A 27,845-nucleotide genomic window follows, 5' to 3' on the forward strand; every position below is an offset into this window, starting at 1 on the left:
TTAAATTGAGTGCTTATATATATTCATAATTTAAATGCCCTCTTCTTGTATGTTCCCTTTACCAGTATGTAATGACCATCTTGGTCTTTCTTAACTTTAGTTGTTTTAAATCAACTTGTATGCACAAATAAATTGAGGACCCTGCTTTCTTCTGATTTCCATTTGCCTGAAATACTGTTTTTCAACCTTTCACTCTGAGTCTTGTTTTGTCTTTCAAGGTCAGGTTTGTTTCCTGGAGATAGCATATAGATGGCTTGTGCTTTTTTATCCAGCCTGTGCCTCTTCAGTTGTGAATTCAGTCCACTGACATTTATTGAGAAAATTGATAAATGTGATGGAATTCTATTTGTTTCATTTTGTGAATGTTTGTTGCTTCGTTTTATTCTTTGCTCTATTGTGGAATCTAGGCTTTATCCTTTAGTTTCTGGGTGTCTACTTTGCTGGTGGTCCCTTGAGATGGTCAATATGGAAGACCTAGCTCAGTATTTCCTACAGAAATGGTCTTATTATGTCAAATTACTCAATGTTTGCATGTTAGTAAAAGATTTGATTTCTTCATCAACTTTGAAACTTAGTTTAGCATGGTATAGAATCCTGGACTAAAAGTTGTTTTGTTTAAGAAGGTTAAAGGTAAATGAAGACTCTCTTCTGGCTTGGAAAGTTTCAGCTAAAAAGTTTGCTTCACTCTGATGGATCTGCTTCTGTAGGTCAATTGGTATTTACTCCTACGTGCTTGCAAAATTTTCTCTTTCATTTTGACTTTTTCCAGGTTTATTACAATGTCAGGAGATGCTCTGTTTGAACTGAGATTAACCAGGGTTTGATATCTCTCTAAAAGGAGTGTGTCAGAATCTTTGGTGATATTCTGCAAATTTTCATTTATGATGTCTTCTAGTCGGGCTTCCATTCCTTTGTGTCATTCTTTTTCCTTTTCAGGGATATCTAGAGTGTATATGTTTGAATGCTTCATGAAGTCCCATAATTCTCCAAGTGATTATTCTGCTCTTTCTTTCTTTCTTTCTTTCTTTCTTTCTTTCTTTCTTTCTTTCTTTCTTTCTTTCTTTCTTTCTTTCTTTCTTTCTTTCTTTCTTTCTTTCTCTCTCTCTCTCTCTCTCTCTCTCTCTCTCTCTCTCTCTCTCTCTCTCTCTCTCTCTCTCTCTTTCTTTCTTTCTTTCTTCCAACTTAAATATTGGGGTTAGCCCAAGAGCCTTATCCTCTAGGTCTGAAATTATTTCTTCTCCATGTTCTAATCTGTTACTGATGCTTTCTACTGCATCTTTAAGTTACCTAAGTGACTTTTACAATTCATTATATTGAAATATGATGAATTGTAAAAGTCACTTAGGTAACTTAAAGAAAAATATGCTCCAGTATATTCTTTCTAATTTCATCATGTCTTTCATTAATTTGTTGGGTCACTGTTTGGATTTCCTTTGATTTACCACTTTCCCTTAAGTTCCCTTCATTGTTTTTGCCATGCATACTCTAAATTCCCATTCTGTAATTTCCATAATTTCTTTAATGGCGAGAACCTTTGTGGTAGCTACCTCGTGATCCCTTGGAGAGGCTGATCTGTTCTGATTTTTCATGTTGCTAGAATTTTTCTGTTTGCTTCTCCTCATGTGTGTTTTCTTCCTGCTCGCTTCCTTACCTTACTTTTCCCCCTCACTTCCTCCTCTTTAAATTTTCTTGTCTCTGTGCTTACATGTTAGAGTGGCATTTTAGTATAGGAAGAAAAGAGCAAAGAGCGGGAAAGGAAAAAAGAAAGCAAAAGGGGATAAAAAGAGTGAAAGGGTAGTAATGAAAAAAAAAAAAGTAGAGAAAGATTCTCCCAGCACCATTTATTGAATAGGGAGTCTTTCCCCCAGTGGACATTCTTGTTTGGTTTATCAAAGATTAGGTGGTTGTAAGTTGTTGGTTTCATTTCCTGGTTTTCTATTTGATTGCAAATGTCTATGTCTCTATTTTTGTGCCAGTACCATGCGGTCTTGACAACTATGGCCTTGTAGTACAGCCTAAAATCTGGTATGGTGATAACCCGGGCTTTGTTTTTATTACACAGAACTGCCTTAGCTATATGGGTTTTTTTCTGGTTCCATACAAAAACTCAGAATCATTTTTTCCAAGTCTTGAAAATAGGATGTTGGTATTTTAATAGAGACAGCATTGAATCAGTAGATTGCTCTGGGAGGTATAGACATTTTAACAATGTTGATTCTTCCCAGCCATGAGCATGGTATGTTCTTCCATTTGTTAAAGTCCTCTGCTATTTCCTTTCTTAGGGTTTCATAATTTTCTTTATAGAGTTTCTTTACCTCTTTTGTTAGGTATATTCCTAAGTATTTCATTTTCTTTAGAGCTAAGGTGAAGGAAGTTGTGTCCTTAATTAACCTCTAATCTTGGCTTTTGTGGGCATATACAAAGGCAACTGACTTGTGTACATTGATTTTATATACACTATTGTATTTTTTGATGACTTCCAAAAGTCTTGTGGTTGAGTCTTTAGGGTTCTCTAAATAAAAGATCATATCATTAGCAAAGACGGAGAGTTTGACCTCCTCTGCTCCAATTTGGATGCCCTTTATTTCCTTGTCTTGTCTAATTGTATTCGCTATAACTTCCAGCACTATGTTGAATAGTAATGGTGACAGAGGACAACCTTATCTGGTTCCAGTTCTAAGAGGAAAAGCTTTCAGTTTTACTCCATTCAGTAAAATATTAGCTGTGGGTTTGTCATAGCTATGATCAGTTTAAGAAACGTGCCACATAAGCCTATACTCTTCGGTATTCTAATTAGAAAAGGATGCTGGGGAGGTGGAGCAAGATGGCGGCCGTGTAACAGCTTCCTTGCATCTGGGCACCGTGAGTCTGGAGAGATAGGACTCCAGGCATCTCTGGCTGGTGGGATCTGCCTATCATCACTCCTGCGAGGACACAGTGAGTCAGCGAGAGACTTCTGGACCCCAAGAGGAGGACTAAAACAGTGGAAAAACGGCAAGTGGTCGCGTGTGTTCAATCCATCTAAACCCACCTGCAACTGTAAGTTCAGTAGCAGCGAGACTGCAAACAAGAAAGGCCTTACCTGTGAACTGTTTTGGTGTCTTTGGACATGGCACTCAGTTGAACTGCCTTGTGGAGAGCCTGAGTGGGAATGCGGAGAACGTTGGCCGTTGTCTAGGACCCCAGTCTGAGCCGCTGAGCCAGACGGTGCTAATAGTGTTTGGCTGTGGGTCACAGGGAGCCATTGTGAGCGATCTGCCCTGGCAAGCTCCGCCCTCAGGGTCACAGAGCTAGAATTGGGTGGGAGCTAGTAACCCAGCGACCAAGTAGCCTAAGGGCGGGGTCTGAGCCGCCTTGCAGCCCTAACCCTCAGGGGCAGACTGAGACCAGTTTTGGCACACTGGGTAAGTGGATAGCCACGTCAGCAGTGATTCCAGCGACAAGTACTTCCCTGGGAAAGCTTCTGCTCAACAAGTTTACAAGTTCAAAGTACCTTTTAAGTGGGCTGAAGAGAGATTTAGGGTGTCTACCTGCTGCAGTGTGAGAAATCAGCAGCCTCCAGTCATATCAGAACTGTGATTAACATCTCATACCCAGAAGACCATGTGTTGCCCAGACAATATTCAATAACATATACATACTGCTTTGTTTTTAGTTGTGTTTTTTTTTTTGTTTTTTGGGGGTCTTTTTTGGTTTAGTTGTTTTTTTTTTTGTTTATTTTGATGCTGTTGATGTTGTTTTGTTTTTTAAGTTCAACCTTTTCCATACAGATCCGTTTTCTTTCTCAATTTTTCTAGTTTAATCATAATTTCCCAATGCTGTCTTTTTCAATAATTAGAACTTCATTTTTGCTAGTGCTTCTACTGCTATTATTTGGTTTTTCACCCAATTTTATCCCATAAAGTTTTCTGTTTGCTTGTTTTGGTTTGATTTATAGCATTTTTGTCTTTCCTCTCTACTTGGTGGAGGTGGGGTACTGTGTCTGATCAGGTTAGCAAAGAGCTTCTGACCTCAAGGGAACCACCCAACTGGGCACCCCCAGAAGGTGGGTTTATTTTAAGGTTGTGTCAAAGTACCCTATTGTACACCTATATTGCTCTGTCTCCCTCTTTCTGTGCCTCTCTTCTTTTTGTCAATATTCCTTTTACCCACCCCCTCTCCTTTCTCTATTTTCCTTTTTTTTTCTTATCACTCGGTCATCCTTTCTTTCATCCCTTTTTTGCTCTTAAACCTTCTCACCCTTCTGGTCCTGTAACCCTTAGTCCACAGACACGAGAACTTAAAGAGCAAGAGGAAGTGAAAGGAAAATTAGGGCAAGGAAACAAATAAAAGAAATCACTCATGAGGAAGAATCAGCAGAAAACTCCAGGCAACATGAAGAACCAGTCCAGAACAACACCGCGAAGGGACCATGAGGTAGCTACTGCAGAGGATTCCACCTATAAAGGAACGTTAGGAATGACAGAAAGGGAATTTAGAATACACATGTTGAAAACAATGAAAGAAATGATGGAAACAATGAAGGAAACTGCTAATAAAGTGGAAAATAACCTAAAGGAATCCAAAAACAGAATCAAATCAGAGATGAACGATATGAAGAATATAAAAAGGATATAGCAGAGCTGAAGGAACTGAAACAGTCAATTAGGGAACTTAAAGATGCAATGGAAAGTATCAGCAACAGGTTAGACCATGCAGAAGAAAGAATTTCAGAGGTAGAAGACAAAGTTCTTGAGATAACTCAGATAGTAAAAGAGGCAGAAAAGAAGAGAGAGAAAGCAGAACGTTCACTGTCAGAATTATGGGACTTTATGAAGCGTTCCAACATACAAGTTATAGGAATTCCAGAAGGGGAAGAAGAATGCCCCAGAGGAATGGAAGCCATACTAGAGAATATTATAAAAGAAAATTTCCCAAATATCACCAAAGATTCTGACACACTGCTTTCAGAGGGCTATCGGACCCCAGGTCGCCTCAACTATAACCGAGCTTCTCCAAGACACATTGTGATGAACCTGTCCAAAGTCAAGACAAAAGAAAAGATTCTGCAAGCTGCCAGGAGTAAGCGCCAGTTGACCTACAGGGGCAAATCCATCAGAGTGACCGCAGACTTCTCTAATGAAACTTTCCAAGCAAGAAGACAATGGTCATCTACCTTTAATCTACGTAAACAGAACAATTTCCAGCCCAGAATTCTGTACCCTGCTAAGCTAAGCTTCAAAATTGACAGAGAAATCAAATCATTTACAGATATACAAACATTGAGGAAATTCACCACAACAAGACCAGCTCTACAGGAAATACTTCAACCTGTTCTGCACACTGACCACCACAATGGATCAGCAGCAAAGTAAGAACTCAGAAATCAAAGGACAGAACCTAACCTCCACACTGATGCAAAAGATAAAACTAAGCAATGGACTCTCACCAAATAAGATGAATAGAATACTACCACACTTATCAATTATCTAAAAAATGTTAATGGCTTGAATTCCCCACTGAAGAGACATAGATTGGCTGACTAGATTAAAAAACACAAGCCATCCATTTGCTGTCTGCAAGAAACACACCTGGCTTCAAAAGACAAATTAAAGCTCCGAGTCAAGGGTTGGAAGACAATTTTTCAGGCAAATGGAATTCAGAAGAAAAGAGGAGTTGCAATCTTATTTTCAGATACATGTGGATTTAAAGCAACTAAAGTCAAAAAAGACAAAGATGGTCACTTTATATTGGTCAAGGGAAAAATACAACAAGAAGACATTTCAATTCTAAATATTTATGCACCCAATTTAAATGCTCCCAGATTCTTGAAACAGACCTTACTCAGTCTGAGCAATATGATATCTGATAATACCATCATAACCGGGGACTTTAACACTCCTCTTACAGAGCTGGACAGATCCTCTAAACAGAAATTAAACAGAGATATAAGAGATTTAAATGAGACCCTAGAAAACTGTGCTTGATAGACGCATATAGAACACTCCACCCCAAAGATAAAGAATATACATTCTTCTCATCACCCCATGGAACATTCTCCAAAATTGATCATATCCTGGGACACAAAACAAATATCAACAGAATCAAAAGAATTGAAATTTTACCTTGTATCTTCTCAGACCATAAGGCACTAAAGGTGGAACTCAACTCTAACAAAAATGCTCGACCCCACCCAAAGGCATGGAAATTAAACAATCTTCTGTGGAATAACAGATGGGTGCAGGAAGAAATAAAACAGGAAATCATTAACTTCCTTGAGCATAACAACAATGAAGACACAAGCTACCAAAACCTGTGGGACACTGCAAAAGCAGTTTTGAGAGGAAAATTCATCGCTTTAGATGCCTACATTCGAAAAACAGAAAGAGAGCACATCAACAATCTCACAAGAGATCTTATGGAATTGGAAAAAGAAGAACAATCTAAGCCTAAACTCAGTAGAAGAAAAGAAATATCCAAAATCAAATCAGAGATCAATGAAATTGAAAACAAAAGAATCATTCAGAAAATCAATGAAACAAGAAGTTGGTTTTTTGAAAACCTAAATAAAATAGATAAACCATTGGCCAGACTAACGAGGAACAGAAAAGTAAAATCTCTAGTAACCTCAATCAGAAATGATAAAGGTAACAATCATAACAACTGATCCTACAGAGATACAAGAGATCATCTCTGAATACTACCAGAAACTCTATGCCCAGAAATTTGACAATGTGAAGGAAATGGATCAATATTTGGAATCACACCCTCTTCCTATACTTAGCCAGGAAGAAATAGAGCTCCTGAACAGACCAATTTCAAGCACTAAGATCAAAGAAACAATAAAAAATCTTCCAACCAAAAAATGCTCTGGTCCAGATGGCGTCACACCAGAATACTATCAAACCTTCAAGGAAGAGCTTATTCCTGTACTGCAGAAATTATTCCAAAAAATTGAGGAAGAAGGAATCTTCCCCAACACATTCTATGAAGCAGACATCACCCTGATACCAAAACCAGGAAAAGACCCAAACAGAAAGGAGAATTTCAGACCAATCTCACTCATGAATATAGATGCAAAAATTCTGAACAAAATCCTAGCCAATAGATTACAACTTATCATCAAAAAAGTCATTCATCATGATCAAGTAGGCTTCATCCCAGGGATGCAAGGCTGATTTAACATACGCAAGTCCATAAACGTTGTCCGCCATATTAACAGAGGCAAAAATAAAGATCACATGATCCTCTCAATAGATGCAGAAAAAGCATTTGATAAAATCCAGCATCCTTTTCTAATTAGAACACTGAAGAGTATAGGCATAGGTGGCACATTTCTAAAACTGATTGAAGCTATCTATGATAAACCCACAGCCAATATTTTACTGAATGGAGTAAAACTCAAAGCTTTTCCTCTTAGAACTGGAACCAGACAAGGTTGTCCGCTGTCACCTTTACTATTCAACGTAGTGCTGGAAGTTCTAGCCAATACAATTAGGCAAGACAAGGAAATAAAGGGAATCCAAATGGAAGCAGAGGAGGTCAAACTCTCCCTCTTTGCTGACAACATGATCTTATACTTAGAGAACCCCAAAGACTCAACCACAAGAATCCTAGAAGTCATCAAAAAATACGGTAATGTCTCAGGATATAAAATCAGTGTCCACAAGTCAGTAGCCTTTGTATACACCAATAACAGTCAAGATGAGAAGCTAATTAAGGACACAACTCCCTTCACCATAGTTACAAAGAAAATGAAATACCTAGGAATATACCTAACGAAGGAGGTGAAGGACCTCTATAAAGAAAACTATGAAATCCTCAGAAAGGAAATAGCAGAGGATATTAACAAATGGAAGAACATACCATGCTCATGGATGGGAAGAATCAACATTGTTAAAATGTCTATACTTCCCAAAGCAATCTACCTATTCAATGCCATTCCTATCAAAATACCAACATCGTACTTTCAAGATTTAGAAAAAATGATTCTGCGTTTTGTATGGAACCGGAAAAAACCCCGTATAGCTAAGGCAGTTCTTAGTAACAAAAATAAAGCTGGGGGCATCAGCATACCAGATTTTAGTCTGTACTACAAAGCCATAGTGGTCAAGACAGCATGGTACTGGCACAAAAATAGAGACATAGACATTTGGAATCGAATTGAAAACCAAGAAATGAAACTAACATCTTACAACCACCTAATCTTCGATAAACCAAACAAGAATATACCTTGGGGGAAAGACTCCCTATTCAATAAATGGTGTTGGGAGAACTGGATGTCTACATGTAAAAGACTGAAACTGGACCCACACCTTTCCCCACTCACAAAAATTGATTCAAGATGGATAAAGGACTTAAATTTAAGGCATGAAACAATAAAAATCCTCCAAGAAAGCATAGGAAAAACACTGGAAGATATTGGCCTGGGGAAAGACTTCATGAAGAAGACTGCCGTGGCAATTGCAACAACAACAAAAATAAACAAATGGGACTTCATTAAACTGAAAAGCTTCTGTACAGCTAAGGACACAATAACCAAAGCAAAGAGACAACCTACACATTGGGAAAGGATATTTGCATATTTTCAATCAGACAAAAGCTTGATAACTAGGATCTATAGAGAACTCAAATTAATCCACATGAATAAAGCCGACAATCCCATATATCAATGGGCCAGAGACATGAATAGAACCTTCTCTAAAGATGACAGACGAATGGCTAACAAACACATGATAAAATGTTCATCATCTCTACATATTAGAGAAATGCAAATCAAAGCAACCCTGAGATATCATCTAACCCCAGTGAGAATGGCCCACATCACAAAATCTCAAAACTGCAGATGCTGGCATGGATGTGGAGAGAAGGGAACACTTTTACACTGCTGGTGGGACTGCAAACTAGTACAACCTTTTTGGAAGAAAGTATGGAGAAACCTCAAAGCACTCAAGCTAGACCTCCCATTTGATCCTGCAATCCCATTACTGGGCATCTACCCAGAAGGAAAGAAATCCTTTTATCATAAGGACGCATGTACTAGACTGTTTATTGCAGCTCAATTTACAATCGCCAAAATGTGGAAACAGCCTAAATGCCCACCAACCCAAGAATGGATTAACAAGCTGTGGTATATGTACACCTTGGAATACTATTCAGCCATTAAAAAAAATGGAGACTTTACATCCTTTGTATTCACCTGGATGGAAGTGGAAGACATTACTCTTAGTAAAGCATCACAAGAATGGAGAAGCATGAATCCTATGTACTCAATTTTGATATGAGGACAATTAATGACAATTAAGGTTATTGGGGGGGAAGCAGAAAGAGGGATGGAGGGAGGGGGGTGGGGCCTCGGTGTGTGTCACACTTTATGGGGCAAGACATGATTGCAAGAGGAACTTTACCTAACAATTGCAATCAGAGTAACCTGGCTTATTGTACCCTCAATGAATCCCCAACAATAAAAAAAAATAAAAAATAAAATAAAATAAAATAAAAAAATAAAAAGAAAATTTGTAGTTCTAAAAACCTTAATTTTTTCTGCCACATTCTGCATGTTCAGAGTACTTTGATTGGGATGGGCATCACCGATCACAATCTACTTTCCTTGTTTTCCTTTCCTAAAAAAAAAAAAAAGAAAAGAAAAGAAAAGAAAAGGATGCTGGATTTTATCGAATGCTTTTTCTGTATCTGTTGAGAGGGTCATATAGTCTTAGTTTTGCTTCTGTTGATATGGTGAATAAGTTTTGCTTCTGTTGATATGGTGAATAATGTTTATGGATTTGTGTATATTAAACCACCCTTGCATCCCTGGGATGAAACCTACTTGATGATGATATATGACATTGTTGATGATAAGCTGTAATCTGTTGGCTAGGATTTTGTTGAGAATTTTTGCATCTATATTCATTAGTGAAATTGGTCTGAAATTCTCCTTTTTAGTTGAGTCTTTTCCTGGTTTTGTTATCAAGGTGATGTTTGCATCATAAAATGTGTTGGGAAAGATTCCTTCTTCCTCAACATTTTGGAGTAATTTCTGAAGTTAGGAATAAGCTCTTCTTTGAAGGTTTGATAGAATTCTTGTATGAAACCATCCATACCAGGGCATTTTTTGTTGGGAGATATTTTTATTGTTTTACAACCTTTAGAGAAGGTTCTGTTCATCTCTCTTCCATTGGTCTCTGAAATTGGTCTGTTCAGGAGATCTATTTTATCTGGGCTAAGTGTAGGGAGAGGGTGTGATTCCAAATATTGGAAATCTACTCGTAAAAGACTGAAACTGGACCTGCACCTTTCTCCACTCACTAAAATTGATTGAAGATGGATAAAGGACTTAAATTTAAGGCATGAAACAATAAAAATCCTCAAAGAAAGAATAAGAAAAACACTGGAAATATCCGTCTGGGGAAAGACTTTATGTAGAAGACTGCTATGGCAATAGCAACAACAGCGATATTAAACAAATGGGATTTAATTAAACTGAAAAGCTTCTGTACAGCCAAGGAGACAACAACCAAAGCAAATAGACAACCTACCCAATGGGAAAGGATATTTGCATATTTTGAATCAGAGAAAAGCATAATAACTAGTATCTATATAGAACTTAAATTAATCCACCAGAAAAAAAACAACAATCCCATACATCAGTGGGGAAGAGAGATGAACTGAACCTTCTCTAAAGAAGACAGACAAATGACTAGCAAACACATGAGAAAATGCTCATCATCCCTAATTATTAGAGAAATGCAAATTAAAACCACTCTGAGATATCATCTAACGCCAGTGAGAATGGCCTATAACACAAAATCTCATAACTGCAAATGCTGGTGCAGATGTGGATAGAAAGGAACACTTACACTGCTGGTGGGGCTGCAAACTAATACAACCTTTTTGGAAGGAAGTATGGAGAAACCTCAAAGAACTCAACCTAGACCTCTCTGTTTGATCTTGCAATCCCATTACTGGGCATCTATCCAGAAGGAAAAAATCCTTTTATTATAAAGACACTTATACTAGACTGTTTACTGTAGCTCAATTTACAATCGCTAAAGTGTGGAAACAGCCTAGATGCCCTTCAACCCAGGAATGGATTGGCAAGCTGGTATATGTATATGTATATGTATACATGGTATATGTATACCATGGAATACTATTCAGCCATTTAAAAAAATGGAGATTTTGCAGCATTTGTTTAACCTGGATGGAACACATTATTCTTAGTGAAGCATCACAGGAATGGAGAAGTATGAATCCTATGTATTCAACTTTGATATCAGGATAATTAATGAAAATTAATGACACAGTGGGGCCTGGGAGAAGGTGAGAACAGACAGATGAGGAGGGAGGAGGTGAGGAAAAGGAAAAGAAAAAAGAAAAGAAAAGAAAATAGTGACTAATTCTCACATAAATTGGATTTAATTTTGACCAAAGTACATTACTTAAACATTAATTTTTAATTCAACTTGTTAACATGTTGTTTAGGATATTGCATCCTCATTTATAAGTGAAATATGTTTGTAATTTCCCCTTTTAATAATACATTTTTTCCAATTTTTTTTGTTATTAAATCATAGCTGTGTACATTAATGCAATCATGGGGTACCATGTGCTGGTTTTATATACAATTTGAAATATTTTCATCACACCGGTTAACATAGCTTTTCTGGATTTTTCTTAGTTATTGTGTTAAAACATTTATAATCTATATTTATTCATTTATTTATTTATTAAGTCATAGCTGTGTACATAAATGTGATCATGGGGCACCATACACTGGTTTCATAGACCATTTGACACATTTTCCTCACACTGGTTAACATAGCCTTCCTGACATTTTCTTAGTTATTGTGCTAAGATATTTACTTTCCACATTTACTAAGTTTCACATATACCCTTGTAAGATGCACCGCAGGTGTAATCCCACCTATCTCCCTCCCTCGGCCCCCCTCCCTTTCCCTCTTCCCCCTATTCTTAGGTTGTAACTGGGTTATAGTTTCTTCTATATATATATATATATTTTTTTTTTTTTATTAAATCATAGCTGTGTACATTGATATGACCATGGGGCATCATTCACTAGCTTCACAGACCGTTTACCAAGTTTCACATATACCCTTGCAAGATGCACCACTGGTGTAATCCCACCAATCTCCTTCCCTCTACCCACCGCCCCCCTCCCTCCCCTCCCTTTCCCCCTTCCTCCTATTCTTAGGTTGTAACTGGGTTATAGCTTTCATATGAAAACCCTAGATTAGTTTCATAGTAGGGCTGAGTACATTGGGTACTTTTTCTTCCATTCTTGAGATACTTTACTAAGAAGAATATGTTCCAGCTCCATCCATGTAAACATGAAAGAGGTAAAGTCTCCATCTTTCTTTAAGGCTGCATAATATTCCATGGTGTGCATATACCACAATTTATTAATCCATTCATGGATCGATGGGCACTTGGGCTTCTTCCATGACTTAGCAATTATGAATTGGGCTGCAATAAACATTCTGGTACAAATATCTTTGTTATGATGTGATTTTTGGTCTTCTGGATATATGCCCAGTAGAGGGATTACAGGATTGAATGGCAGATCTATTTTTAGATCTCTAAGTGTTCTTCATATCACTTTCTAAAGGGAATGTATTAATTTTCATTCCCACCAGCAGTGCAAAAGTGTTCCCTTTTTTCCATATCTGCGCCAACATCTCTGGTCTTGGGATTTTGTGATATAGGCTAGTCTCACTGGAGTTAGATGGTATCTCAAAGTAGTTTTGATTTGCATTTTTCTGATGATTAAAGATGATGAGCATTTTTTCATATGTCTGAAGGCCGCACACCTGTCTTCGGAGAAGTTTCTCTTCAAATCCCTTGCCCAGCCTGCTATGGGATCCCTTGTTCTATTCTTGCTAATGCGTTTGAGTTCTCTGTGGATTCTGGTTATTAAACCTTTGTCGGAGACATAACCTGCAAATATCTTCTCCCATCCTGAGGGCTGTTTGATTGCTTTACTTACTGTGTTCTTGGCTGTGCAGAAGCTTTTTAGTTTGATCAAGTCCCAGTAGTGTATTTTTGAAGCTACTTTAATTGCCCAGGGGGTCTTCCTCATAAAATACTCGCCCAGACCGATTTCTTCAAGTATTTTCTCTGCACACTCCTCTATTATTTTTATAGTTTCATGTCTTAAGTTTAAATCTTTGATCCAGTGAGAGTCTATCTTAGTTAATGGTGAAAGGTGTGGGTCCAGTTTCACTCTTGTACAGGTTGCCAGCCAGTTCACCCAGCACCATTTGTTAAATAGGGAATCTTTTCCCCACTGAATATTTTTAATTGGCTTGTCAAAGATTAAATAATGGTAAGTAGCTGGATTCGTTTCTTGGTTCTCTATTCTGTTCCAGACATCTACTTCTCTGTTTTTGTGACAATACCATGCTGTTTTGATCACTATTGATTTGTAGTATAGTCTGAGGTCTGGTAGCATAATTCCTCTTCTTTGTTTTTATTTCTGAGTAATGTCTTGGCTATTTGAGGTTTTTTCTGATTCCATATAAAACGAAGTATTGTTTTTTCAGGATCTTTAAAGTATGACAGTGGAGCTTTAATAGAGATTGCATTGAAATTATATATTGCTTTGGGTAGTATGGACATTTTAACAATGTTGATTCTTCCCAGCCATGAGCATGGTATGTTTTTCCATTTGTTAATATTTTCAGCTATTTCTTTTCTTAGAGTTTCATAGTTCTCTTTATAGAGATCTTTCACGTCCTTTGTTAGATAAATTGCCAAATATTTCATCTTCTTTGGCACTACTGTGAATGGGATGGAGTCCTTAACTGTTTTTTCAACTTGACTATTGTTGACTATATATAAAGGCTACCAATTTATGAATGTTGATTTTGTTACCTGAGACTCTGCTGTATTCCTTGATCACTTCTAAGAGTTTTGTAGTAGATTCCCTAGTGTTTTCCAGATATATTATCATATCATCCACAAAAAGCAAAAGTTTGATCTCTTCTGACCCTGTATGAATACCCTTGATCGCCTTTTCTTCCCTAATTGCAGTGGCTAAAACTTCCATTACAATGTTAAAAAGCAATGGAGACAATGGGCAGCCTTGTCTGGTTCCTGATCTGAGTGGAAATGATTCCAATTTAACTCCATTCTATATGATATTGGCTGTGGGTTTGCTGTAGATGGTCTCTATCAGTTTAAGAAATGTCCCTTCTATACCGATTTTCTTAAAGTGTTCTGATCATGAAGGGATGCTGCATATTATCAAAAGCTTTTTCTGCATTGATTGAGAGAATCATATGGTCTTTGTTTTTTAATTTATTTATGTGCTGGATTACATTTATAGATTTACGTATATTGAACTAGCCTTGAGACCCTGGGATGAAACCAACTTGGTCATGATGTATAATTTGTTTGATGTGTTGCTGGATTCTGTTTGTTAGGATCTTGTTGAATATTTTTGCATCTATATTCATTAGTGATATTGGTCTATAATTTTCTTTTCTTGTTGAGTCTTTTCCTGGTTTGGGGATCAGGGTGATGTTTGCTTCATAGAACGTGTTGGGTAGTCTTCCTTCTTTTTCTACCTTTTGGAACAGGTTGAGTAATATAGGTACTAATTCCTCTTTAAAGGTTTGGTAGAATTCAGACGTGAAGCCATCTGGTCCCGGGCTTTTCTTTTTCGGGACGTTTTGTATGGTTGATGCTATTTCTGAACTTGATATGGGCCTGTTCAACATTTCCACTTGATTCTGGCTAAGTCTTGGAAGGTGACGTGCTTCCAAGTATCGGTCAATTTCCTTCAGATTTTCATATTTCTGAGAATACAGTTTCTTATAATATTCATTAAGGATATTTTTGATTTTTGAGGAGTCTGTTGTTATTTCGTCTTTGTTATTTCTGATTGATGAGATTAGAGATTTTACTCTTTTTTTCCTGAGTAGGTTTGCCAAAGGTTTATCTATTTTATTGAACTTTTCAAAAAAACCAGCTTTTTGATTTATTGATCTGTTGTATTATTCTTTTGTTTTCAATTTCATTTAATTCTGCTCTAATTTTGGTTATTTCTTTTCTTCTACTGGATTTGGGGTTGGAATGTTCTTCCTTTTTCAGTTGCTTGAGATGTCCCATTAAGTTGTTAACTTCCTCTGTTTCCATTCTCTTGAGGAAGGCTTGCAGTGCTATAAATTTCCCTCTTAGAACTTCCTTTGCGCTGTCCCAGAGGTTCTCATAGTTCGTGTCTTCGTTGTTGTTTTGTTCCAAAAAATTGGTGAGTTCTTTCTTAATCTCATCTCTGACCCAGCTATCATTCAGCATAAGGTTATTTAACTTCCATGTTTTTGTGTGAGTATGCAGATTCCTGTTGTTACTCAGCTCAAGTTTTATTCCATGGTGGTTCAAGAAGATGCATAGAATAATTTCTATTCCTTTAAATTTACTGAAGTTAGACTTGTGACCTAAGATGTGATCGATTTTGGAGTAAGTTCCATGGGCTGATGAGAAGTATGTGTATTCAGTTTTGTTGGGATGAAATGTTCTGTAGATGTCTGCTAAATCCAAATGTTGGATGGTTAGGTTTAAATCTAAAATTTCTTTGCTCAGCTTCTTGTTGGAGGATCGATCCAACACTGCCAAAGGAGTGTTGAAATCTCCGACTATTATGGAGCTGGAGGAAATCAAGTTGCTCATGTCTGTTAGAGTTTCTCTTATAAATTGAGGTGCATTCTGGTTGGATGCATAGATATTAATAATTGAGATCGCATCATATTGAGTATTACCCTTAACAAATATGAAGTGACCATTCTTTTCCTTCCTTACTTTTGTTGGTTCAAAGCCTATTGTATCTGTAAATAAAATTGCAACACCTGCTTTTTTCTGATTACCATTTGCCTGAAATATGGATGACAATCCTTTCACCCTGAGTCTGTATTTGTTTTTTAAGTTAAGATGTGACTCTTGTATGCAACAAATATCTGGCCTGAGTTTTTGTGTCCAGTCAGCTAACCTATGCCTCTTTAGAGGACACTTTAAGCCATTCACATTAATGGATAATATTGATAAGTATGGTGAAGTTATGGGTCTCAAGTTTTTCGAAAGTCCAGTGGGCATTTTTAATCCTTTCGCCAGTGTGGAAATTGGAGTTTGATCCGAAGTTTCTGAGTGAGTTTACTTCTGTGGTATAGGATTGGGTTGGTCATTATGGAGGATAGGTCTGAGAATATCTTGAAGAGCTGGTTTGGTTATGGCAAATTTCTTCAACATGTGAATGCCATTAAAGTATTTAATTTCTCCATCATAACAAACTGAAACTCAGTTTAGCTGGATACAAGAGCCGGGGTTGAAAGTTATTTTGCTTTAGGAGATTAAAAGTCGGTGACCACCCTCTTCTGGCTTGAAAAGTTTCAACAGAGAGATCTGCAGTCATTCTAATATTCTTCCCTTTGAAGGTAATGGTTTTCTTTCTCCTGGCAGCTTTGAGAATTTTGTCCTTCATATTAACTTTAGTGAAGTTAATTATGATATGCCTGGGGGATGTCTTATTGGGGTTGAGTCGTGCTGGGGTTCTGAAGCTGTCCGCTATCTGAATTTCAGAATCTCTAGGCATGTCTGCAAAATTCTCTTTCATAATTTCATGCAGAAGGGCCTCTGTGCCCAGTGAGGCCACTTCATCTGTTTCTGGAACTCCAATGATTCAGATATTGCCCTTCTTCGAATTATCCCAGAGCTCTCGGAGAGAATGATCCATTTTTACTCTCCATTTCTCCTCCTCTTTGAGAGTTTGGGAACGTTCAAAGGCTTTATCCTCAATGTCAGAAATCCTCTCTTCTTTTTGCTCCATTATGTTGCTGAGGGATTCTACTGTATTTTTCTATCTTTGGGGGCTGTAAATTCTTTCTTCAGTGTGTCTAAGTCTTTGGTGGTTTTTTCTTTAAATTCGTTAAATTCTTGAGACAACTTTTGAATTTCTCCTCGAATTCCTAATTCCACTTTGTAACTCTTGTCTGCAATCCAAATTCTGAATTCGATTTCTGACATCTCAGCCAGTTGTTTATGAATGGGATCTTCAGTTACATCTGCCATATCTTTCCTTGGGGGGGTTGATCTATTCTGGTTATTCATGTTACCAAAGTTTTTCCACTGATTCCGACCCATGGTTGTTTTACTCCCTTTGATTTTTTCCCCTGGGGCTTTGTCGAGGGCCTGTACAGTGTTGTGGCCTGAGAAACTGGGGTGGTGTCTGGTGTGGTGGGGCTAAGTGGTTCTGTCTTGTTTTCAGCTGGTTTCTGTTCCACCCTAATGAAACAGATACTCTGGATTGAAGTCTCAGCTATGGATAAATATCAGCAATTAAGTCACCCCGACCCCCCACCGGCAAACAATTGGAAAGGAAAAATCAAACCTTCCTACCACCATGCACCCAGGGCACCACCTGATTTGTCCTCAGGTGATTGGTTCAGTTCAAAATGTCCAAATCAATTGTCTCAGTCTGCACCTGTCTCGGGTGAGAGAATTTAAGAGGTCTCTGGGAACTGGATCACAGGGGTCTGGTGACTACTCTGGTGTGGCTTGCTCCAGTGCTGCATGGAGTCAGGAGGAGCCACCCAGCCAATAGATCAGTCTGAAAAGGTTGCTGTCTCCTTTCCCACCTTGCACCACTGTCACACCCAGTCACTGATAGCTCTGCAGTTGGCTGACACAGTTGCCTGTAGTGAATCGGTACTCCAGGAGTTTGAACCTGCCTGAATCACAACGAAGTCTGCCAGGCTGCTGCGCTCTGCCTCTGTCTAGCAGGAGGAGGTGAAGCCTGACAATCTCAGGCACTTGATGAAGGTTGGGGGGGTTTTCACTCAGGTCCAGTCTCGCTCCTGATTAAAGTTACTGACGGAACAGAACAGAAAAACTTTGTGGTTCCCCTACAGAAGAGAAGCTGAATTGAGTTCCAAATCAGCTTGTCTTTGCTCTTGTATTGTCTACAGGCTGATGATCCCCTGAGGGCCAGGTGCATCGTAGGTTCGGTAAAGCAGACCTCTCGGTCAGCCCTGCCCTGGGAGTTTCCCCTGTTTGCAAGTTGGAGTTGCCTCAGGCAAATCCTATACTCAGAGTCTCTGGTTGCCCAGGAAGACAGGGGGTGTGGCTTCAGAATATTCGGTAGTGAGCCATATTGCTAGCAAAAGAGGGCTGCTGTTTTATGCCTCAGGCTACAGCTGCTCCGGTGCAGCTCCCTTCTGGCCAACCATCCTCTCTCCATTCCAGTAGCCCAGAGTCTGCACCGACCAGCTGCAGCCTGGCACTGTCTACACCCCTCAAGCAATCGCCCAAGAGTCTGGACTCCTAGGGGACAGGCCTCCAGACCTTGGAGCGAGAGCAGAGGGGAGCGTTGGGAGTGCTGGGAGCACGGGGTTGCGGGCAGCAACACACAACAGTTTTACACAGTTTTATGCCTGGCCGTATTGTCACCAAAAGATGGCTGTTGCACTGTGCCTCAGGGAACTGCCACTCCAGTGCGGTCCCCTCTCCGCCGACCGTCCTCTCCTCTCTCCCGTTGTCCCTGAGCTGGTGCCGACCAGCTGCAGTTGAGGCCCTGTCCACACCCCTCGAGAAAGCACCCAAGTCTTTGAACTCCTGGGGGACTGGCCTCCAGACCTCAGTGTGAGTGAAGGGGAGCGCTGGGAGCTCAGAATTCCAGGTAGAGACTATATACAGTTTATACAGTTTTATATAGTTTTATGCCTGGCCGGAGGATGCCGTAGCACCCTAGTAGGGAAGGTAGGTCCAGGATTAGAGGGTCTCTCCTGTGGAGTGTAGGGGGAGGAACTTTGAACTCTGCCCGATTGTTTGTCGGGCACTCTGAGCCATTCTCATGGGGGAGGGGACTCCCGTCCGCTTGGTGATGGATTTTGTACCTTTTGTTTGTATCCTTGTGGTCGCAGCTCGCCTCAGCGGGGTTGACGTGCGTTCTACAACCTTCTGTCTTAGTGCAGCTCAAATCCACCAGGTTACTTGCTGAATTTTTGTCCTTTAACTCTCCTACTAGACGGGAGCCTCTGTGGAAAGATGGCTTCAGTCCTGTGTTATTGTTTTCATGTGAAAGCTATAAATTAGTTTCATAGTAGGGCTGAGTACATTGGATAATTTTTCTTCCATTCTTGAGATACTTTACTAAGAAGAATATGTTCCAGCTCCATCCATGTAAACATGAAAGAGGTAAAGTCTCCATCTTTCTTTAAGGCTGCATAATATTCCATGGTGTACATGTACCACGATTTATTAATCCATTCATGGATCGATGGGCACTTGGGCTTTTTCCATGACTTAGCAATTATGAATTGGCTGCAATAAACATTCTGGTACAAATATCTTTGTTATGATGTGATTTTTGGTCTTCTGGGTATATACCTAGTACAGGAATTATAGGATTGAATTGCAGATCTGTTTTTAGATCTCTAAGAGTTCTCCAAACATCTTTCCAAAAGGAATGTATTAATTTTCATTCCCACCCGCAGTGTAGAAGTGTTCCCCTTTTCTCCACATCCACGCCAACATCTCTGGTCTTGGGATTTTGTGATACAGGCTAATCTTACTGGAGTTAGATGATATCTCAAAGTAGTTTTGATTTGCATTTCTCTGATGATTAAAGATGATGAGCATTTTTTCATATGTCTGAAGGCCGCATGCCTGTCTTCAGAGAAGTTTCTCTTCAAGTCCCCTTGCCCAGCCTGCAATGGGATCACTTGTTCTTTTCTTGCTTATACGTTTGAGTTCTCTGTGGATTCTGGTTATTAAACCTTTGTCGGAGACATAACTTGCAAATATCTTCTCCCATTCTGAGGGCTGTTTGCTTGCTTTACTTACTGTGTTTTTGGCTGTGCAGAAACTTTTTAGTTTGATCAGTTTCCAGTAATGTATTTTTGAAGCTACTTCAATTGCCCGGGGGGTCCTCCTCATAAAATACTCGTCCAGACTGATTTCTTCAAGGGTTTTCCCTGCACTCTCCTCTAGTATTTTTATAGTTTCATGTCTTAAGTTTAAATCTTTGATCCAGTGAGAGTCTATCTTACTTAATGGTGAAAGGTGTGGGTCCACTTTCAGTCTTGTATAGGTTGCCAGCCAGTTCACCCAGCACCATTTGTTAAATAGGGAATCTTTTCCCCACTGAATGTTTTTAATTGGCTTGTCAAAGATTAAATAACGGTAAGTAGCTGGATTCATCTCTTGGTTCTCTATTCTGTTCCAGACATCTACTTCTCTGTTTTTGTGCCAATACCATGCTGTTTTGATCACTATTGATTTGTAGTATAATCTGAGGTCTGGTAGCATGATTCCTCCTGCTTTGTTTTTATTTATGAGTAGTGTCTTGGCTGTTCGAGGTTTTTTCTGATTCCATATAAAACGAAGTATTGTTTTTTCAAGATCTTTAAAGTATGACAGTGGAGTTTGAATAGGGATTGCGTTAAAATTATATTTTGCTTTGGGTAGTATGGACATTTTAACAATGTTGAGTCTTCCCAGCCAGGAGCATGGTATGTTTTTTTCATTTGTTAACATTTTCAGCTATTTCTTTTCTTAGAGTTTCATAGTTCTCTTTATAGCGATCTTTCATGTCCTTTGTTAGAGAAACTCCCAAATATTTCATCTTCTTTGGCACTACTGTGAATGGTATAGAGTCCTTAACTGTTTTTTCAGCTTGACTATTGTTGGTATATATAAAGGGTACCTATAATCTACATTTATTAAGTTTCACATGTACTGTTGTAACATGCACCATGAGTGTGGCCCCACCAATTACCTTCTCTCCACCCATTCTCCCCCCTCCCTTTCCTTCCCTTTTCCCCCTTTCCCCATATTCTTAGGCCATAATTGGATTATAGCTTTCATATGAAAGCTAGAAATTAGTTTCATAGTATGGCTGAGTACATTGGATACTTTTTCTTCCATTCTTGAGATACTCTGCTAAGAAGAATATGTTCCAGCTCTATCCATGTAAACATGAAAGAGGTAAAGTTTCCATCTTTCTTTAAGGCTGCATAATATTCTATGGTGTACATGTACCACAATTTATTAATCCAGTCATGGGTGGATGGGCACTTGAGCTTCTTCCATGATTTAGCAATTATGAATTGGGCTGTGTATCCAGATGAAGTAAAATGATTTTGAAGTATTTCTTTCTTTTTCTATTGTCTATAAGATTTGGGATGATCTGTTTTTTGAAATTATCTTTTATTTTTATTTATAAATATTAGTTGTCTATTTTTTGAGACTTTGGAAAAAAATAATAAGAAGTTAACTGATGACTCCATTCCAAGCCTCAGAGTCAAAGCATTCTATAATAGACATACTTATTAGACAATGTGAATGTTACTTTTTTTTGCATTATTATTATTATTGCTCAAAAAAAATGTAGAGAAAGACAGGTGTAATGTGCTATTCAGTAGAGCCCTCTGACCCACACCAGTAATTATAGAACTATAGGGGGCCAAGTTGCATGGATTCCTTGAGATCAGGAGTTCCTTGCCAGCCTGAGCAAAAGCAAAACTTCACCTCTCCCAAATACAGAAGAAAATCAGTGGTGTTTCATGGTGGAGACCTACTATTATAGTCTTTCAAAAGGCCAATGCTACAAGGATGGCCTAGATGAGGGATTCATGACCTCTTTGAGCCAAGCCAATGGCATGGCACCTCAACCCAGGCCTTGAAGCAAGGCTCTGTCCTATAGATAGAATACAGAATGAAATAGAACAAAACAGACCATAAAAAGAAAAATAGTAATAAAAATAAATAAAACTAAAAATAAAATTGTATAAAATGTAAAAAATGTTTTATTGGGGGAGTGCCTGTGGCTCAAAGGAGTGGGATACCAGCCCCATATACTGGAGGTGGTGAGTTCAAACCCAGCCCCGGCCAAAAACTACAAAAAAAAAGAAAATGTTTTATTGGTTAATAACTGTTTATTTGTATTTATTTATGTTTTTAGACAGAGTCTCACTCTGTCACCTAAACTAGAGTGTCATGGCCTTACAACAATGTCAAACTCCCAGGCTCAAGCAGTCCTCCTTTCTCAGCTGGCCTAGTAGCTGAGACTACAGGTGCATCACCATGTCTGGCTAATTTTAGTTATTTTTTGAGGAATTTATGAAAGTTGAGAAAAGCATAAAAATTGCTACAAAAAGAAAAAAGGAGAAAAATAAAAAAAGAAAGAAAACAGGGGTAGAAAAACTGTAACAAAAATGTAACTTTTGATATTGAAGAAAGTAAAAATGAAAAAATAAAAATATTACAACACACACACACACAAAGACAAAGGCAAAAAAATATACATATATTGCAATATATTGCCTGGACACCAGGGGGTTCTCTGAGAAGATAGGAAAAAAAAGAAAAGATTAAAAATATATATAATGCAGTATATGGTCTTAACACCAGTTGGCGTTCTGGGGTTAGGAGACACAAAACACACATGCTAATTTTGCTGTATAACATGGGGTTCAGAAGATACTGTCTAGGTGCCAAGGAGACCTCATCCTGTCTTCCTGATTTATTTGCCCTCAATCAGGGCTTGGTTGCTTTGCTAGCACTTAATATCCTCAGAGCTGAGAGCCTGAAGCTCTCACCAGACCTTACAGAAGACATGCCTGGACCCTCCAAACAGGGCCCTCTGGCCACAAAGGGACTTTCCCAGGGGTGTGGGAGCTGCCCAACTCATCCCAACGGTGGCTGCCTGAGCTCAGTAGGGCCTCTAGAGCCAGCCACATGCTGGAACCCTGTGCTATGACCCTTCCACAATGACAGTACCCTGTTGGCAACCAAACTGATGGGAATTCCACCTCGCTTGATGGTCCAATCCCAGCCGCTGGGCACCATTCAAGTTCACTTGCTGGCTCAAATCCTCCCAAGGCAGCTCTGGTGAGCACACAAATTCAAAAAAGCTGTGGATCAGCTTTCCCTGTCTGTAGCCCTCCACCAGAGGGCTGACGGGCGTCTGAATGTACCTAGGCATTTGCCTGCTGTGCTAGTCTTCCACTGCTCTTGACTTCCTCATTGGTTCCTGGAGTCCCCTGCTGTCTCATTGTGCCCCCAGAGCAATGCTTGTAGGCAGGAAATTTCAGCCAGAGGTGGCTGAAGTCCTCTCTCTGAGGACTGCTGAGGAGATGAATGGCTGCCAAGATGTTTCTAGTCCACTATCTTGCGCTGCCTCTTTTTATGTGTATCTTTTGAATGGATTCCTAGAAAAACTATGAGTATTTTGTGCTCCCAAATGTTTGTATCTTTGCTCATCTCTTAAATGACAAATGATTTCGTGATTTATTGGCATTTCTTTATTTGAGAACAAAGGAATATCTTTCCATACGATTTTAAGCCTTTTGTATTTTCAGTGAACTGCTAGTTCCAATTCTTTGCCCAATTTTCTTTTTTTATTGGTTAATAACTGTTTATTTGTGTTTATTTTTTTAGACAGAGTCTTACTCTGTCAGCTAAATTAGAGTGCCATAGCCTCAGCCTAGCTCACAGCAATGTTAAACTCCTGGGCTCAAGCAGTCTTCCTTTCTCAGCTGGCCTAGTAGCTGGGACTATAGGTATGTCACCAGGCCTGGCTAATTTTTCTGTTTTTTTAAATAGAAACAGGGTTTTGCTTACTCAGGCTAGTCTTGAACTCCTGATTTCAAACAATCCTCCTGCTTTAGCCTCTCAGAGTACTAGGATTACAAGTGTGATCTACCACACCTACATAATAACTTTTTACAGTATAAGAAAGTAATTATTACTTTTGTAATTGTTATTTGTAGTAACTTTGCTACTGTTTGTTTTACACACATGTGCACAAGCATATGGAACATGCATGCAGATACATCTATTTACCATAAAAAATAGCTAATTTGTTTTTCTTTTTTGCAGTTTTTGGCAGGGGGCAGTTTTGAACCCACCACCTCTGGTATATGGGGCCAGCGCCCTACTCCTTTGAGCCACAGGCACCACCCAAAATAGCTAATTTTTAATGGTCAAATATGGTGATCTTTTGTTTTAGGTTCTGTGTTTTGTGTGTTCTTTAGGATCATACTAATTATTTCAGTCTAGAATCACACTATTTTGTGTGTTTTTTTTTCTAGTACTTTTATAAGCATATTTTTAAAGCAGTTGAATTTGATTCAGCTAGAATTTAATTTGCTATGAGATGTTTAATAGGGGCCAAGAATAATATAGCTATTCCATTATCCCAAGACTCTCTCCTAAAACTCCTCTTCTATTATGTCAAATGGGACTTTTATCACATACTAAATCTGTCTACATATTTCCATTTATATTTAGACATTTTTCAGTATATGTGCTGCTGAAGTGAGCATGATTCTTAGACTTTTTTTCCATTAGTTTGCTTATTCATGTACTGGTATCAAGTTATTTTAATTTATATCACTTTATATTATCTTTTACCATATATTAAGACTACTCTCCTTTCATTACTCTTCTTTTATGATTTTTTTTTTCTGAGACAGAGTCGCATTTTGTTACCCTTGGTAGAGTGCCATGGCATCACAGCTCACAGCAACCTCAAACTCTTGGGCTCAGGTGATTCTCTTGCTTCAGCCTCCTGTGTAGCTGGGACTACAGGTGCCCGCCACAGTGCCTGGCTATTTTAGAAATGGCGTCTGCTCTGGCTCAGGCTGGTCTCGATCTCCTGAGCTCAAGCAATCCACTCGCCTTGGCCTCCCAGAGTATTGGAATTATAGGCGTTAACCACTGTACTTGGCCTTCTTTGTGAAATTTTTGTGTTTTTTTTGGTACAGATTTTTTTTTGTGGATTAATTTTAGAATTGGTTTTCAGAAAAATTAAAAAGCACAAAACTGATCATATTATCCTAGTGCTTAAAACTATTACAGGCTCTTTGTTCCTTATGGCAGTGAGGATGTAAAGAAAGACTAGTGGTCCATGTTGGCTCCACAAGAGTTACTGAAGATCTTTTTTTTTTTTTTTTTTTAATTAAATCATAGCTGTGTACATTAGTGCAATCAAGGGGTACAATGTGCTGATTTCATATACAATCTGAAATATTTTCATCAAACTGTTTAATATAGCCTTCATGGCATTTTCTTAGTTACTGTATGAAGACATTTGTATTCTGCATTTAGTAAGTTTTGCCTGTACCCATTCTAAGATGCACCATAGATGTGGCCCCACCAATTACCCTACCTTCACCCCACCTTCCCCTCCCTTCCCCCTTTTCCCATATTCTCGTGCTATAGTTGGGTTATAGCCTTCATATGAAAGCTATAAATTAGCTTCATAGTAGGGCTGAGTACATTGGACACTTTTTCTTCCATTCTTGAGATACTTTGCTAAGAAGAATATGTTCCAGCTCCATCCATGTAAACATGAAAGAGGTAAAGTTTCCATCTTTCTTTAAGGCTGCATAATATTCCATGGTATACATGTACCACAATTTATTAATCCATTTGTGGGTCAATGGGCACTTGGGCTTCTTCCATGACTTAGCAATTATGAATTGGGCTGCAATAAACATTCTGGTACAGATGTCTTTGTTATATTGTGATTTTTGATCTTCTGGGTATATGCCTGGTAAAGGAATTATAGGATCAAATGGCAGGTCTATTTTTAGATCTCTAAGTGTTCTCCAAACATTCTACGAAAAGGAATGTATTAATTTGCATTCCCACCAGCAGTGTAGAAGTGTTCCCTTTTCTCCACATCCATGCCAACATCTCTGGTCTTGGGATTTTGTGATATAGGCTAATCTTACTGGAGTTAGATGATATCTCAAAGTAGTTTTGATTTGCATTTCTCTGATGATTAAAGATGATGAGCATTTTTTCATATGTCTGAAGACCGCGCGCCTGTCTTCTTCAGAGAAGTTTCTCTTCGAGTCCCTTGCTCAGCCTGTGATGGGATCACTTGTTCTTTTCTTGCTTATACGTTTGAGTTCTCTGTGGATTCTGGTTAGTAAACCTTTGTCGGAGGTATAACGTGCAAATATTTTCTCCCATTCTGAGGGTTGTCTGCTTGCTATGCTTACTATGTTCTTGGCTGTGCAAAAGCTTTTTAGTTTCATCAGGTTCCAGTAGTGTACTTTTGATACTGCTTCAATTGGCCTGTGGAGTCCTCCTCATAAAATATTCACCCAGGCCAATACCTTCAAGAGTTTTCCCTGTACTTTCTTCTAGTATTTTTATAGTTTCATGTTTTAAGTTTAAATCTTTTGTCCAGTGAGAGTCTATCTTAGTTAATGGTGAAAGGTGTGGGTCCAGTTTCAGTCTTCTGCAGGTTGCCAGCCAGTTCACCCAGCACCATTTGTTAAATAGGGAATCCTTTGCCCACTGAATGTTTTTAATTGGCTTGTCAAAGATCAAATAATGGTAAGTAGCCAGATTCATCTATTGGTTCTCTATCTACCTCTCTGTTTTTGTGCCAGTACCATGCTGTTTTGATCACTATCGATTTATAGTACAGTCTCAGGTCTAGTAGTGTAATTCCTCCTGCTTTGTTTTTGTTTCTGAGTAATGTCTTGGTTTTTAAGGTTTTTTCTGATTCCATATAAAATGAAGTATTGTTTTTTCAAGAACTTTAAAATATGACAATAGAGCTTTAATAGGATTTGCATTAAAATTATATATTGCTTTGGGTAGTATAGACATTTTAACAATGCTGATTCTTCCCAGCCATGAGCATGGTATGTTTTTCCATTTGTTAACATCTTCAGCTATTTCTTTTCTTAAAGTTTCATAGTTCTCTTTATAGAGATCTTTCCCGTCCTTTGTTAGATAAACTCCCAAATTCTTCAACTTCTTTGGCACTGCTGTGAAAGGATTAGAGTCCTTGACTGTTTTTTCAGTTTGGCTATTGTTGGTATATATAAAGGCTACAGATTTATGGGTGTTGATTTTGTAGCCTGAGACATTGCCGTATTCCTTGATCACTTCTAAAAGTTTTGTAGTAGAATCCCTGGTGTTTTCCAGGTATACAATCATATCATCTGTGAAAAGCGAAAGTTTGATCTCTTCTGACCCTAGGTGGATACCCTTGATCGCCTTTTCTTCCCTAATTGCAGTGACTAAAACGTCCATTACAATGTTAAAGAGCAATGGAGACAATGGGCAACCTTGCCTGGTTCCTGATCTAAGTGGAAATGATTTCAATTTAACTCCATTGAATATGATATTGGCTATGGGTTTGCTGTAGATGGCCTCTATTAGTTTAAGAAATGTCCCTTCTATACCAATTTTCTTAAGTGTTCTGACCATGAAGGAATGCTGGGTATTATCAAAAACTTTTCTGCATCAATTGAGAGAATCATATGGTCTTTATTTTTTAATTTGTTTATGTGCTGAATTATATTTATAGACTTACATATTTTGAACCAGCCTCGAGACCCTGGGATAAATCCCACTTGGTCATGGTGTATAATTTTTATGATGTGTTTTTGGATTCTGTTTATTAGGATCTTATTGAATATTTTTGCATCAATATTCATTAGTGATATTGGTCTATAGTTTTCTTTTGTTGTTGGGTCTTTCCCTGGTTTAGGGATCAAGGTGATGTTTGCTTCATAGAATGTATTGGGTAGTATTCCTTCCTTTTCTATATTTTGGAAGAGGTTGAGTAATATAGGTACTAGTTCTTCTTTCAAGGTTTGGTAGAATTCTGACGTGAAGCTATCTGGTCTTGGGCTTTTCTTTTTAGGGAGGTTTTATATAGTTAATGCTATTTCAGTACTTGATATAGGTCTGTTCAACATTTCCACTTCCTTCTGGCTAAGTCTTGGTAGGTAGCATGCTTCCAAGTATTGATCAATTTCACTATCGATCCTTTAATTCTGAGGGATCTGTTGTTATTTTGTCTTTACCATTTCGGATTGATG

At 38.5% G+C, this 27,845-nt stretch overlaps 1 protein-coding gene across 1 annotated transcript in view; it reads left to right on the forward strand.

Moving 5' to 3' along the window:
- PTPN20 (protein tyrosine phosphatase non-receptor type 20) overlaps nt 1-27,845 on the forward strand; it is a 97,024-nt gene that overhangs the window by 24,654 nt on the left and 44,525 nt on the right. The gene's annotated exons all lie outside the window — the stretch shown is intronic.

This window comes from Nycticebus coucang, chromosome 3 (genome assembly GCF_027406575.1).
Source record: "Nycticebus coucang isolate mNycCou1 chromosome 3, mNycCou1.pri, whole genome shotgun sequence".
NCBI lineage: Eukaryota > Metazoa > Chordata > Mammalia > Primates > Lorisidae > Nycticebus > Nycticebus coucang.